Genomic DNA, 13,172 nt, shown 5'->3' on the forward strand with positions numbered 1-13,172 from the left:
TTTCATTTTCTTTATGTTTCTGTGAAGTATGTTTTACTATCAACTGCCTTAGAAATGTGGCCTGCAGCACAGAGAGGCCAACAAGGATGCATCCTCATAGTTCTATGGGGAGCCGTTACACAATTCTACAGACAGCTGTCCAATAGAGGCCTAACACAGAGCAAAGTCTATACAAACCTGTCAGCTCTCCCAACAAGTTTTCTGTTAATTCCTTTCTTATTCTCTTTTTTTTGCTTTTAAAATTGCTTTATTAATTTCAAATTATGAAAAAGATTCTTCTCTAAAATGGGTTAAATTGCCATGCTCACAGGAATGTTTAGAATGAAGTGCAACTATTAAACGTTTAGTAGAAACCATTAAGTGGAAACACCAAAAGTTGACAGGAAAAAAAAATACCCCACTAGATACAAGCTTGTAAAACAGTAGCCATTTTATGAGCTCAGAGAAACTCTTAGATTTCAAGGTATGAGGCAAAATCATAATGATTGTCAGGTCCCAGTGTTAGGAATCACATGTAAGGCCTTATCTGCTGCTCCTTACTTTTTTTCTTGGCTTCCATCTCCTGCCCTACAAATCTTCCAACATCCTCTCCCCTTTCATTGTGATCAACATGTCTATTAGGTATGGCCCATCTAAACAAATTGCCCGACTTTCCTTCTGACAGCTCCCCTAGGCTTCTTGTTTTCAACCTCTTTCAGGTGGGATTCTTCTTCACTTTGTCTGAAGGCCTTCCCACCTTTGTCTTTCTTTAAATCCAGTATGACTTGTTTGATTTTAGATGCCATTACTCCTGATCTTTGCCTTCTCCTCTTCCTAGAGATGCTCACCACCAGGTGAGCCACAAGCTTCTACTTCTCAGACCTCTTCATCTCCTGCTGCTTTCCCTAGGCACTGTGCGGGTAACCAGGAGCAGCGCCACCAGGAACAGGTGCCTCCATTAGGGATGGCGGGAGTCTGTAGTTCAACTAACCCAACAATGGCCAGTCCCATTGGATGTGAAGTCCCAGAATCTGGTAGTTACTCTGTCCCCTGAGGCTAGTTGTTTCAGCTGATCTTCTGTAGATTCCAACAGACTTGCTGGCAAGTAAATGCAAGCAAAGAGAGGTGGATTTTTATATATTGAACCATCCTTGCATCCCTCGGATAAAGTCTACTTGATTGTAGGGAACGATGGTTTTGATGTGTTCTTTTTTTTGGTTTGCTAGAATTTTATTGAGTATTTTTGCATCAATATTCATAAGGAAAATTGGTCTGAAGTTCTCTTTTTTATTGCGTCTTTGTGTGGTTTAGGTATCAGAGTAGCTGTGGCTTCATAGAATGAATTAGACAGTGGTTCTTCTGTTTCTATTTTGTGGAATAGTTTAAGGAGTATTGATATTAGCTATTCTTTGGAGGTCTGGAAGAATTCTACAATAAAACCATCTGTCCCTGAGCATTTTTTGCTTGGGAAATTTTTAATGGTTGCTTCTATTTCCTTAGGGGTTATGGGACTATTTAGATAGTTTACTTCATCTTGATTTAACTTTGGTGTGTTGTTTCTGTCTAGAAAAGCATCTATTTTGTCTAGATTCTCCAGTTTTCTTGAGTGTAGAGTTTTCTAGGGAGATCTGATTTTTTTTAATTTCCCTGGTTTCTGTTGTTATGTCTCCTTTTTGTTCTCTGATTTTGTTAATTTGGATACTGACTCTGTGCCCTTTAGTTAGTTTGCATAATGGTTTATCTATCTTGTTGATTTTCTCAAAAAAAATCAGCTCTTGGTTTTGTTGATTCTTTGTATTGTTCTTTGTTTATAATTGGTTGATTTCAGGCATGAGTTTGACTATTTCCTGGAAAATTTACTCCTCTCATGTGTGTTTGCTTCTTTTTGTTCTACAGCTTTAAAGTGTGCTGTTAAATCACTAGCATAGAATTTTTCCAGTTTCTTTATGAAGGCACTTAGTGCTATCAATTTTCCTCTTAACATTACTTTCATTGTGTTTCATAAGTTTGGGTATGCTGTGCTTTCATTTTCATTGAATTATAGAAAGTCTAATTTTTTTTATTTCTTCCTTGACCAAGTTATCATTGAGTAGAGAGAGAGTTGTTCATTTTCCATGAGTATGTGGGCTTTCTCTTATTTTTGTTGTTATTGAAGTGCAGTCTTAGTCCATGGTGATATGAGAGAATACATGGGATTATTTCAATCTTCTTGTATCTGTTGAGGCCTGTTTTGTGACTGATTATATGGTCAGTTTTTGAGAGGGTACCATGAGATGCTGAGAAAAATGTATATTCTTTTGTTTTAGGATGAAATATTCTATAGATATCTGCTAAATCCATTTGGTTCAGAACTTCTGTTAGTTTCACCGTGTCTCTGTTTAGTTTCTGTTTCAATGACCTGTCCACTGGTGAGAGTGGAGTGTTGAAGTTCCCCACTATTATTGTGTGTGCTTCAATGTATGTTTTGGGCTTTAGTAAAGTTTCTTTTATGAATGTGGGTGCCCTTGCATTTGGGGCATAGATGTTCAGAATTGAGACTTTATCTTGTTGGATTTTTCCTTTGAAAAAGTGTCCATCTCCATTTCTTTGGATTACTTTTTTGTTGAAAGTCTATTTTATTACGTATTAGGATGGTGACAACAGCTTGTTTCTTGGGACCATTTGCTTGGAAAAAAATTGTTTATCCCTTTACTCTGAGGTAGTGTCTGTCTTGTTGCTGAAATGTGTTTCTTGTTTGCAGCAAAATGCTGGATCCTATTTGCATATTCAGTCTATTAGCCTGTGACTTTTATTGGAGAATTAAGTCTGTTAATGTTGAGAGATATTAAAGACCAATGATTTTTAGTTCCTGTTATGTTTGTTGTTGAAAGTGGTATTTTGTGTGTGTGATTCTCTTCTTTTGTGGTTCTTGTGAGATTATTAATTTCTTGTGCTTTCTTGTGTGCAGTTACCTCCTTCTGTTGGATTTTTTCCTTCTAGTATTCTCTGTAAGGCTAGATTAGTAGAAAGATATTGCTTAAATTTGCTTTTGTCATGGAATATTTTGGTTTCTGCATCTATGGTGATTGATTGAGAGGTTTTCTGGGTATAGTAGCATAGGCTGGCATGTGTAGTCTCTTAGGGTCTGCATGACATCTGACCAAGATCTTCTGGCTTCTAGTATCTCTCTTGAGAAGTCTGGTGTAATTCTGATAGGTCTGTCTGTATGTGGTTTTAGCCTTTTCCCCTTACAGCTTTTAATAATCTTTTTTTTTTTAGTTCTGTACATTTATTATTTTGATTATTATATGGCAAGAGGATTGATTTTCTTCTCTAGCCCAATCTATTTGTGTTCTGTAGGCTTCTTGTACATTTACGATCAGCTCTTTCTTTAGGTTAAGGAAGTTTTCTTCTATAATTTTGTTGAAGACTTTTTCTGAACATTTGAACTGAGATTCTCCACTCTCTTCTATTCCTGATATTCTTAGGTTTAGTCTTTTCATTGTGTCTCAAATTTCCTGGGTGTTGTCAGTTAGGAACTTTTTATACTTTCTTTTTCTTTGACTGACATGTTGAGATCTTCTATGGTATCTTCTATTCCTGAGATTTTCTCTTCCATGTCTTATATTCTGTTGGTGATGCTTGCATTTATAGCTCCTAATTTCTTCCCTAGGTTTTCCATCTCCAGGATTGCCTCCATTTGTGATTTCTTTACTGCTTCTATTTCCATTTTTACATCTTGTACCATTTTGTTCAATTCCTTCACCTGTTTGATTGTATTTTCCTGTATTTCTTTAAGTAGTTTACTTGTTTGGGTGGAGACACAATCCAGAAGGACAATGGGGTTCAGGCAGAGAGGGATGGATCCCACATTTCCTGGGATCTGTGGGGAGTCCCAGCTAGTTGGAGTATTGGGATGGGGGTCTCACATGTGCTCCTAGTTATAGCAGACTTCTTGGAGACAGGTAGGCTGTAAGGGAGGCAGGTATACTGATCTGCCATGGGTACAGATGGAGGTGCAGACCAGAAGGATGATGGGGCCAGGAAGAACAGAAAAGTGGGGAAAGGGAAGCTAACATGTATCATTCAGGAGTCTCAGGTCTGATGAAGGTGGGGGGAGGGGAAGCAGGAGGATTGAGGCCCCCCTAGATAGCAGGCTGTTCAGGGCAGCTTGGTTTTGCCCAGAGGGATCAGAGAACAGGGAAGATTGGTGGGGTAAGGGAATCTTACTTGTATGGTTTAGGAGTCTGATAGAGGTGCAGGAGAGACCGCTGGAGAATGGAGGTTCTCCTGGAATCTATACCAAAGGCAACTCCTATATAGAAAAAAAATGCATTGTGACTGGCATAGAGTTTCAGAGGTTTAGTTTCCTTCATGGTGGGAAACATGGTAGAAGGCAGGCAGACTTGGTGTTGGAGGAGAAAAGTTCTACATCTTGAACTGAAGGCAGCAGGAGGAGAATGATTCCACAGTGTTTGGAGTTTCAACAAAGAAGACCTCAAAGCCACAGTGGCATACTTTCTCCAACAAGGCCATTCCTACTATAACAAGGCCACACAAACAGTGCCACTCCCTTTGGCCTAGCATTCAATCAAATGACCTTATGGGACCATATCTATGCAAGATTATATACAAGTGGAAGCTGAAGGAAGAAAGCCCAGCCCTATGGCTACAGAAGTTTAAGTTAGGAATGAAGTATGGTAGCCAAGCCTTTAAATAGATAGGGCCTGAGCGTTGCTGGGAAAATCTGGTGTTCAGGTCCGAAAGTATCCTGGATTGGTACTTGGCCATGAGATGGGTTTCAAGTCGGGCCTGTTATTGGTTGGCCATTCCCTGAGTTTCTGCTCTATCTCCTGTGCCTGCATTACAATAAATTTCTGGTTGAAAGTTTTGTGGGTGGGTTGATATCTGTATTGCTCCACTGGAATTCCTGCCTCACTACAAGAGGTTGACTCTTCAGGCCCCATATCCCCAATGTTGTGAGTCACAGCTAAGATCACCCCCATTCATTCTTGGGCACCTCCCTTATCCTGGGTCTCTGTCTCATCATAGAAATGTCCCCTACTACCTCACCCCCATCAGTTTCAGATTTCCATTGATTCCCATGGCCATCTAGCCATTTCTCCTGTTATTCCCCACACCTAATCATGAACCCCCCATTTCTCTTCCTATCCTCCCTTCCTCCCAGTTCCCTTCCTCCACCTTCCTATTATAATTATTTTTTCCCCTCTCTAAGTGAGATTCAAACATTCTTATTTAGTTTGTTTGGGTCTGTGGAGTATAACATGATACCTGTATTTTATGGCTAGTATCCACTTATAAGAGAGTACATATCATGAATGTCTTTTGGGGACTGGGTTACCTCACTCAGTATGATATTCTCAAATTCCATCCATTTGCCTGCAAAATTCATGGTATCTCTGTTTTTAGTAGTGAGATAATATTCCATTGTGTAGATGTACATTTCTTCATTCAGATGCACACACAATGGATGTGTGAATGCCTATCCATTCTTCAATTGTGGGATATCTAGGTTGTTTCCAGTTTCTGACTATTACAAATAAAGTTGCTATTAACATAGTTGAGTAAGCATCTTTGTGGGATGTTGGATCATCTTTTGGGCATATGCTCAGGAGTGGTATAGCTGGGTCTTGAGGTAGAAATCTTCCCAGTTTTCTGAGAAACTGTCAAATTGATTTCCAACATGGTTGTACAAGTTTCCACTTCCACCAACTATCAAGAATGGAGGGAACAATTCTTTAAGTACATGTTTTGATAGACACACAGCAAGCTCCCACTTTTGTCTCTTTTTCCAAGATGAATCTAATGTTCATTGACCTTCTCTGGTATTGAGCTGAATCCATGAGACTAGAGCACAAGACACTCTGGCTCCAGTGGCCTCCTTTGTGTCAATGAGCATGTCAACCAACTGGATCATGCAGTGTGCACAGGAGAAGTTCACTCCTCCTGTACTCACCCTCAGGAGCTCCTGACATGAGAGGCTGCAGTCCCCACTCAGACTTTCCTTCTTGCCAGGGAAAGTCTGCAAGGTAGTTTCTTGGGGAAGTACTCCTATCCCCTCATCCTTTGTGCTATGGGTGTTCTTTATCAAATTCCAACAGTGATGAGGTTTTATCTACTTCATTGTAAAACTGGCCACAGTGAATTACCAGCAAGGAACTGGTCAGTCCTTACCAAGTTCTCTGAACAGTATAATGGTAATTGATTGAGCCACAGCACACCTACATGACCCCTTGGACACCTGTGAAAGCAGACCCAATGCTTCTAAACATTGAAGGATAATGCTGTGAAGAGACACCAGGACCACAAGAACTCTTATAAATGAAACATTTAATTGGGGCCAGACTACAATTTCAGAGGTTTAATTCACAGTCTTAATTGTGGGGAGCAAAGAAGCATGCAAGCAGACTAGTGTGGAGAAATGACTGAGAGTATTCAGATTTGCAGGCAGCTGGAAGACACGGAGACACTGGGCTTTTTGCATAGGCTTTTGAATCCTCAAAGTTCATCAGCAATGACACACTTCCTCCAAACAAGGCCACACCTTTTTTTAAAAAAGTCACAACCTTTATTGAAGAGCAAGTAAACATGGTATCCTATGTACAGGTGGCACATGGTGCCAACTGCATTTGCAGATGTAGTAGTCCATTGGAGTTATACCTTTGTCACGGCCTTAGACAAATTCTGAACTAGTGTACAGTTCAGCTGTGCCAGCATGCTGACCTTAGCATGTTTAGATGTTGCATACTTGTTTTTGATAGTCATGTGCTTTGTAAGGTCACGGTTCACCATGACTATATTCTTAGCAAGGTGCTGCATAACAGGAAACAGGGATTCTTCAGTGTAGAATAGGTAGTGCTGCAGAGTTGGTGTCCATTCACCGCTGTCAAGAATTTTCAGTGCTAAGCAAAAATCCCCAGCTGCAATTTGAGAAGGAGCAAAATTACCATGTCATAGTCTAGCATAGAGAGCTCCATGAGGTATTTGGCCAATGTATGCTGCTCGACATCAACCTCTCCAATTTTAGATGCTCTACGGAGGAAGTGCAGAGGCAGAGGGTGACACAGATTGAAGTTTAGAACTCTTAGAACCTTCATCTCCATCTGTCTAATCTGATGCTTAGTGTACGTGTTGTTAGTCACAAAAGCGAAGTCACCAATTTCTGGAGGGTATACCTCCTCATATTTGATTGCAATAAACATGGCAGTTACACCAACCAGCTGTAGCATCTTCTTGAGCTCATAACTGTTCTGCATGAACCGATCAATAATGGACACAGTCATATACATGGTCTCCTAAGGCCACACCTCTTAACCATTTCAAATAATACCAATCTCGGGTGACCAAGTATTCAAATATATGAGCCTATGGGATCCACTCTCATTCAATTCACCATAGAGGATGAACAAGTTGTGAGGATGAGATGAATGAGCAGAGAATGCAGGGAGCCTTGTGCAGATAGAAGGGTTGTTGGTTGGAGGCCTCATTTCTCTTGGGGATGAAGGAGCTTCAAGTCCAGAACACTTCTTTGTTTCCTAGGAAGTCAGAGGCCTATGGTTAGAGCTGCCTTTCAAGGAAGCAGGGAGCTCACATCTCATGATAGCCTGTAGATCTTGGGTGATTTGGACATAGAGTTGGTGCTTAGATAGTATTTAGGTATTCAGGCCTAGAAGGCCAAAGTAGAACCTGGGACTATAGGATAAAGGACAAGGAGTCCCTCAGGATCCACTTGAACCATAATAGAGAGGTGCCTTCTCCAACTGTCAAAATCATAGTATTTGGAAGACACAGACAAAGTGGTTTCTTAAAGAAGTTGGGGTCTGTATCTATGAGACTTCTAACCATCAAGACCCTAGAGGTGTGGGATTGGCAACTTATAAGTTAATTATTACTGTTCTATGGGCAGCAGCTGAGATGCCAGCATTCTTTTTGGTCTTGCCTAAACAAAAGATCACTGAAGTCTTGGTGGAGTGAATAGACTACTGAGGGAATCCTGGAAGTTTGAGGACAACAGTGACAGTAGGGGAACCTGCTTATTTGAGATACCACAGAGCAGAGTCTGTGTGTACTCATAGTAACCAGGCTTAGGTAGCCATTGTCCTTGATGACCATAATTTGATATTTGCCCAAACACCCTGAGGCTCACTTTGAATGAGCCAGATATGTGTGGGTCTGTGTTCTGCCCCACCACTGAGCACAGCCGCTAAGGAGACAAACCATGGATAGCTTGACTGTGCTTATCCCATGATGGGGTTGTCAGGTGCTGAGATTCTAGGAAATGCTGAGCACCCCTTGGGGCTAAGGGGAGGGAGATGCAGTCTAAAATGTGGGAAAGCTGAAGCTGGTATTTCCTGACTTCTGAGCCTCCAGTCACTGCTGAAAACCTGCACAGAGAAACCAAAACAAAGTGTCAAAATGTCAAGTGTCCTCGGGCCTGTGACAAGGCCAGAGTTGTGGTGGTTCTCAGACTCTTGGACACCCACACATCACTGGGAGCAGCAGAAGAGCCAAGAACAGAGAAGCCCTTGAGCAGCAGCTCAGTAGTTGAAGGTCTTCTGCATGCTCCCCACAGTGGTTCTTGATGAAAAAGACAGTCCATGTTTATCTATACCATTTATTGACTGTTCATCATGGAAAGTAGAAGCATACCAACTTCTCAGGGTGGACCAGAGATTAAAATCCTTTTGCAGGCAGGAATGTCTAGGAAGGGAAGTTTATTGCCTAAACCCTCAGGGCCTCTAGGTATCTCATTAGCATGGAGAACTTTTTTTTGGGTTATGTGACCTGACCAAATTGGGAAATGGGGAGCACCTACCATCTCTCTCAGGTGTGTAACCACTGAGTTTCTGGAGTCTCAGACACACTATTCCTTACCAAGTTTCCTGGCATGGCCCATTGTCCCATAGATCCTCCATTTCTTTTTATAAAGGAGAGGTGTCATTAGAGTGACTCTCTAATGTTATTTGTAGTGAAACTTTTGGGTGGGGTGGAAGCATCAAAATGAAACACAACACAAGCCAGAGTGGTACCACAACAAAAGTCAGAAGGATAACACAACATAAGACAGAGGAGTGCAGACTAGGAAGACAAGGGATTATTGAACCAAGTAATTGTTCAATGAATTGTACAGTTTGTGAGGGTATTAATATTGGTTTTTAAACAACATTTGATTTTTCTATATAGACATCATGTTTTTCTTACTATCATGTAAATTTTGCCAAATTTAGTAGCCATTTGGCTTTGGCAAGAACTCTTGCTAGTTACCACAGCCCCTGAACTTAATGCCACTGCCTTACCTGTGAAATCTCATCTGTTTATATGAACCTCTTCTTTCTTCTCAGCTAGGACAAACACCATGAAGGGACCAATTAGCTATCTGAGTCTCCTCCATCAGGAGATCTTCTGAGTGGAGTCCATCCTGCTCACTGTTTAAATCCCATAATGCTCTGCTGATGGAACAAAGCCAGCCAGGCTTCACAGGGGGTTAAGTGAGCTGGGGAGTTGTAGACATCAGTAATTCTTCCCACTCGTGTTCCAACTTGTGAGAGCAATGAAGGAAAGGCTGTGGCAAGCAAGTGAGCTTCATGGAGTGGCACACAACTTTGCATAGCTGTGATGGGTGTGCTCTGAATGGGCATAGACCCCAGAGACTTTGTCTCGGGATTGCCTCTTGCAGCTGATGTGCCTGCCATTGCTGTATCCCTCATATATCTAACCTACTGTTTCCTGGATTTTAACCCACTCTGTTGGGCAGATTTCCTGCAGAATCAATATAAAGATGTACTTTCATGTAATAATTCTGTTTAGATGAATTAATGATTTTATAGTATTCTTGATTTGGTTCAAATAATTTTAGGGAATCAGAATAATTGATAGAAAGTCTGAGGAGATGGTTTTAGTTGTTTTCCCAGAAAGACAATGAAGTTAGAATAAAGACCTGCATGTGCCCCATCTTCATGGAACAGCAAGTAAAGGCTGCATGTAAAGAAGTATAATGAGCTTTCATTCACTCCAAGCATGTAAGTATCACTAGGAAGAGAAATAGGCTTAAGACACATTTATGATCAAGGGAAAAAGTCATGTTAGGTCAGGTCCAAGGATGAAGCTACAGGTGTGCACCATGATAAAGCAAGGCTTGAGTTATATATGAATATTTAAAACTATTGATTTCAACTTATTATCAACATCCTGTTGTAACTTCCTCTTGTGTAACATTTTATCTGTGAGGTAATTTTCCTTACATAGAGAACGTTTTCCTGAAAGCTATAAATGGTGAAATAAAAAATAAAACTTGTTGCAGCCCCTTTCTGCTTCATCTAGTGTGTATGATGAATGATTTTCTCTCTTTTCTTTCTCACCAGCCCCTAAAGAGTTAAAAGAGTTTACCATTTCTTGCTGGTCACAGAGAAGGACCAACCCAAGTACCTAAGTTTCTTTTTGCAGTCCCCTGATGCTACCAGAAGGAGTCAATTGCCAGAAGCCCCAGTATAGTAAAAGAGAGTTAAATGTGAGAAGCCAAGAGCTCTGGCCCCAGAAGAGCAAAAGGAGAGCTGAAATGCCAGGAGCCACAAGCTTTTGGCAGCTGTCTTACTTCAATCACCCACCTTAGTTCAACCCTGGTGTCAAAGCTGGTCTTTGACACCCAAGCATCACTAACCACACCCCAGAGCAAAGGTACAGAGGGATTTGTGATTCTTGTGGATGTGGTCACCAGGGTGGACCAGCATCCTGAGAGGATTACAGTTATGGGTGGTTCCCTTATGTCAGGGATCCACAGCAATGACGATTCCAAACAATTCATGCGATGTAGAGGATTATGCAAATTCCTGGCCTGGCCTGGCCTGGCCTGTTGAAGAACTCTGTCCTACAAACATTTACACCCACAACCATCTTCTGAAGCATCTGTGATTACAAAAAAATCTAGATTAGATTATAAACATTCTCTTATATAACCCGGGGGGGGGGTCCTTACACACTCAGGTGAGGTTCTAGTCATTCCCTGCTGGATTTCCCTATAATGCAAATAACTATACCAAATACATATTGTCTCATTTTGGAATATTTAACAGATTGACTAAGGGACAGCTCTAACTACACAGCTGTCAGAAAATTGTCATCCATGCTAGAAAGAGGCTTTTCAGTGGCATGGCTGCTTATGGGTTGCCTATGTTTGCCTATGTTCCTGTAAGCAACCACTCACCCTTGATCACTACATAATCACATTACTCTTTGTTCACTGAGTTGGCTTTCAGTGCTATACATTGTTCTGATGTATTTGAATCTCAGGACTGAGAAGATGTTTGTCTATTCACACACCCTGCCTCCACCCTGTCCCAGAAGCTCTATGCAGGACAGCTAGATGATAAAACATGTACCCTATTTGTGGCATCCATGTAAAGGATCCATCTTACATCCTGCTCCTTTAATATGTTCAACCTGAGCTATGGCTGTATCCTCTGAGGTTCTCCCTTCCATTTCTTCCTTAGGGTGCACATCCACTGTGCCTGATTGGCACACACTGTTTCCATGACTGGCATACATAAGGCCCAGGGACCAGATGGGCTGATTTTCACTTCACACATAGCACGATCATAGTAGCCTTGTGTAGTGGGTTGGCCTGATGCTGCCTACATTCTAGTGCTAATTTGAGGCCCCCAAGACTGGTTGCCCCAGAGATTAGAGTCCACATGAAAGACTCTGAATGACCCTGCCCCCAAGTTATTTCTGATTAGCAAATAGCTAGGCAGAAGAGACATAGGTGAGGGTTTAGACATCATGGGCTTGGGATTAGTGGTGGATGATGAGGGAAAGAAGACTGCAGGAGAAAGAGGGAGAAGTGGCCATGGGTTAGGCAAGCCATAGGAAGGTGGCCCTGAAGGCTGGCAAATTGGAGTTAAAAGAGTGGCCCAGATGAAATGTAGTAAATAGTAAGTAATAACTCAGGGTTATCGATAGTAAATTCTAATAGCATTGATAGTAAGCAGCTGCTTAGTTCTTGTGTTGTTTAAGGCTTATTGCAAATATAAAGGTTGCCTGTGTTTCTTAATCTAGGAATTCAATAACCAAAGGTAGAAATCCCAAGCCAGGATTTAAATAATTACTACAACAGCCTTGCATTCATGAACCTCATGCAAAGGCCAACCCTAGGCTAACCTGAGTGATTACACTAAATACTCCTGCTTCCACAGATTTGGGAAGACAGCAAAAAAGGGGAAGGTCTGCAATTTGTAAGAAGATAATTGTCCCCAAGAAAAGGCTGCTGGCATGCAAAATAAAAACATGATTTGATGGAACTTCAGTGGAGATATAACGTACATTCTCCTTTCTTTTTATCTGGGCTTGGGGGAAGCATGCTTGTGTTTACTTCCTCCATTTTTGGACTTCCTGTGTCTCTTGTTGCCTAATTGATAGAGATAGTAAAGGCCTTGCCTGTAAGCCCAGCCCTTCACATTCAAAGAGCACACCCCCACCCTCCTCCATGGCATTCACACCAGGGCATCCAACAGTAGGCACCAGAACATGAAGGATATACAGAGACTCTAGGTTCTTGCACTGAAACATGCTTGCAAACCCACCTCTGCTTGCCTGTGACTCTACTGACCGTCTATTTCCCTCACTAGCCACCACGCATGTTCCTACCCTGTCCCTCCCTCCAGATGACCTGGCTGGGAAAGACGAGCTCTGTGACCCTCTGTGCCATGACATGTCATCTATGTATGGACCCATGAGTGCTGATGATCAAGGTCAGGCCTGTGTACCTGATGGCATAGGACCCAAGTATCACAAAATCAGGCACCATTTTATTAGATGTCAAACACAAAACAAGGAATATTTACCATTTTTACTGAAAGCTGAGGCTTTAGGGGGAAGAAAACGTGGATTTGGACATGTCTTCTCTTGACAGCTGGCATTCTTTCTACAGAAACAGGGAATGAGTGAAGGAGTGGCAGAACACAGTTCCTATGCAGATTCTGTGGTACTGCCTCCATTCACTAGGTTTGTCTGGACAACTCACAGGAATCTATTTACAAACAGAGAACAATATATGTATCTGGGACAGGTGTGTGTAGTGTCATTGTCTTACAGGAAACTCATGAATAAAAAAATTAGAAAGAAGCAAAATCTCTATCTCATTACCATCACATCCAGGGTTGATGATGTCTGTTTTGTTCAGTAGTAGGCTTTCTACAAAA

General features: G+C 41.5%; 2 pseudogenes; both read right to left on the reverse strand.

The window, feature by feature from the left end:
- Nucleotides 1-451: 451 nt before the first annotated feature.
- Nucleotides 452-785, reverse strand: LOC114612410 (annotated as a pseudogene).
- Nucleotides 786-6,633: 5,848 nt separating this feature from the next.
- On the reverse strand, nt 6,634-12,540 carry LOC114612503 (annotated as a pseudogene).
- Between the last annotated feature and the right edge of the window lie 632 nt (nt 12,541-13,172).

This window comes from Grammomys surdaster, unplaced genomic scaffold (assembly GCF_004785775.1).
Source record: "Grammomys surdaster isolate TR1022 unplaced genomic scaffold, NIH_TR_1.0 62, whole genome shotgun sequence".
Taxonomy (NCBI): Eukaryota; Metazoa; Chordata; class Mammalia; order Rodentia; family Muridae; genus Grammomys; species Grammomys surdaster.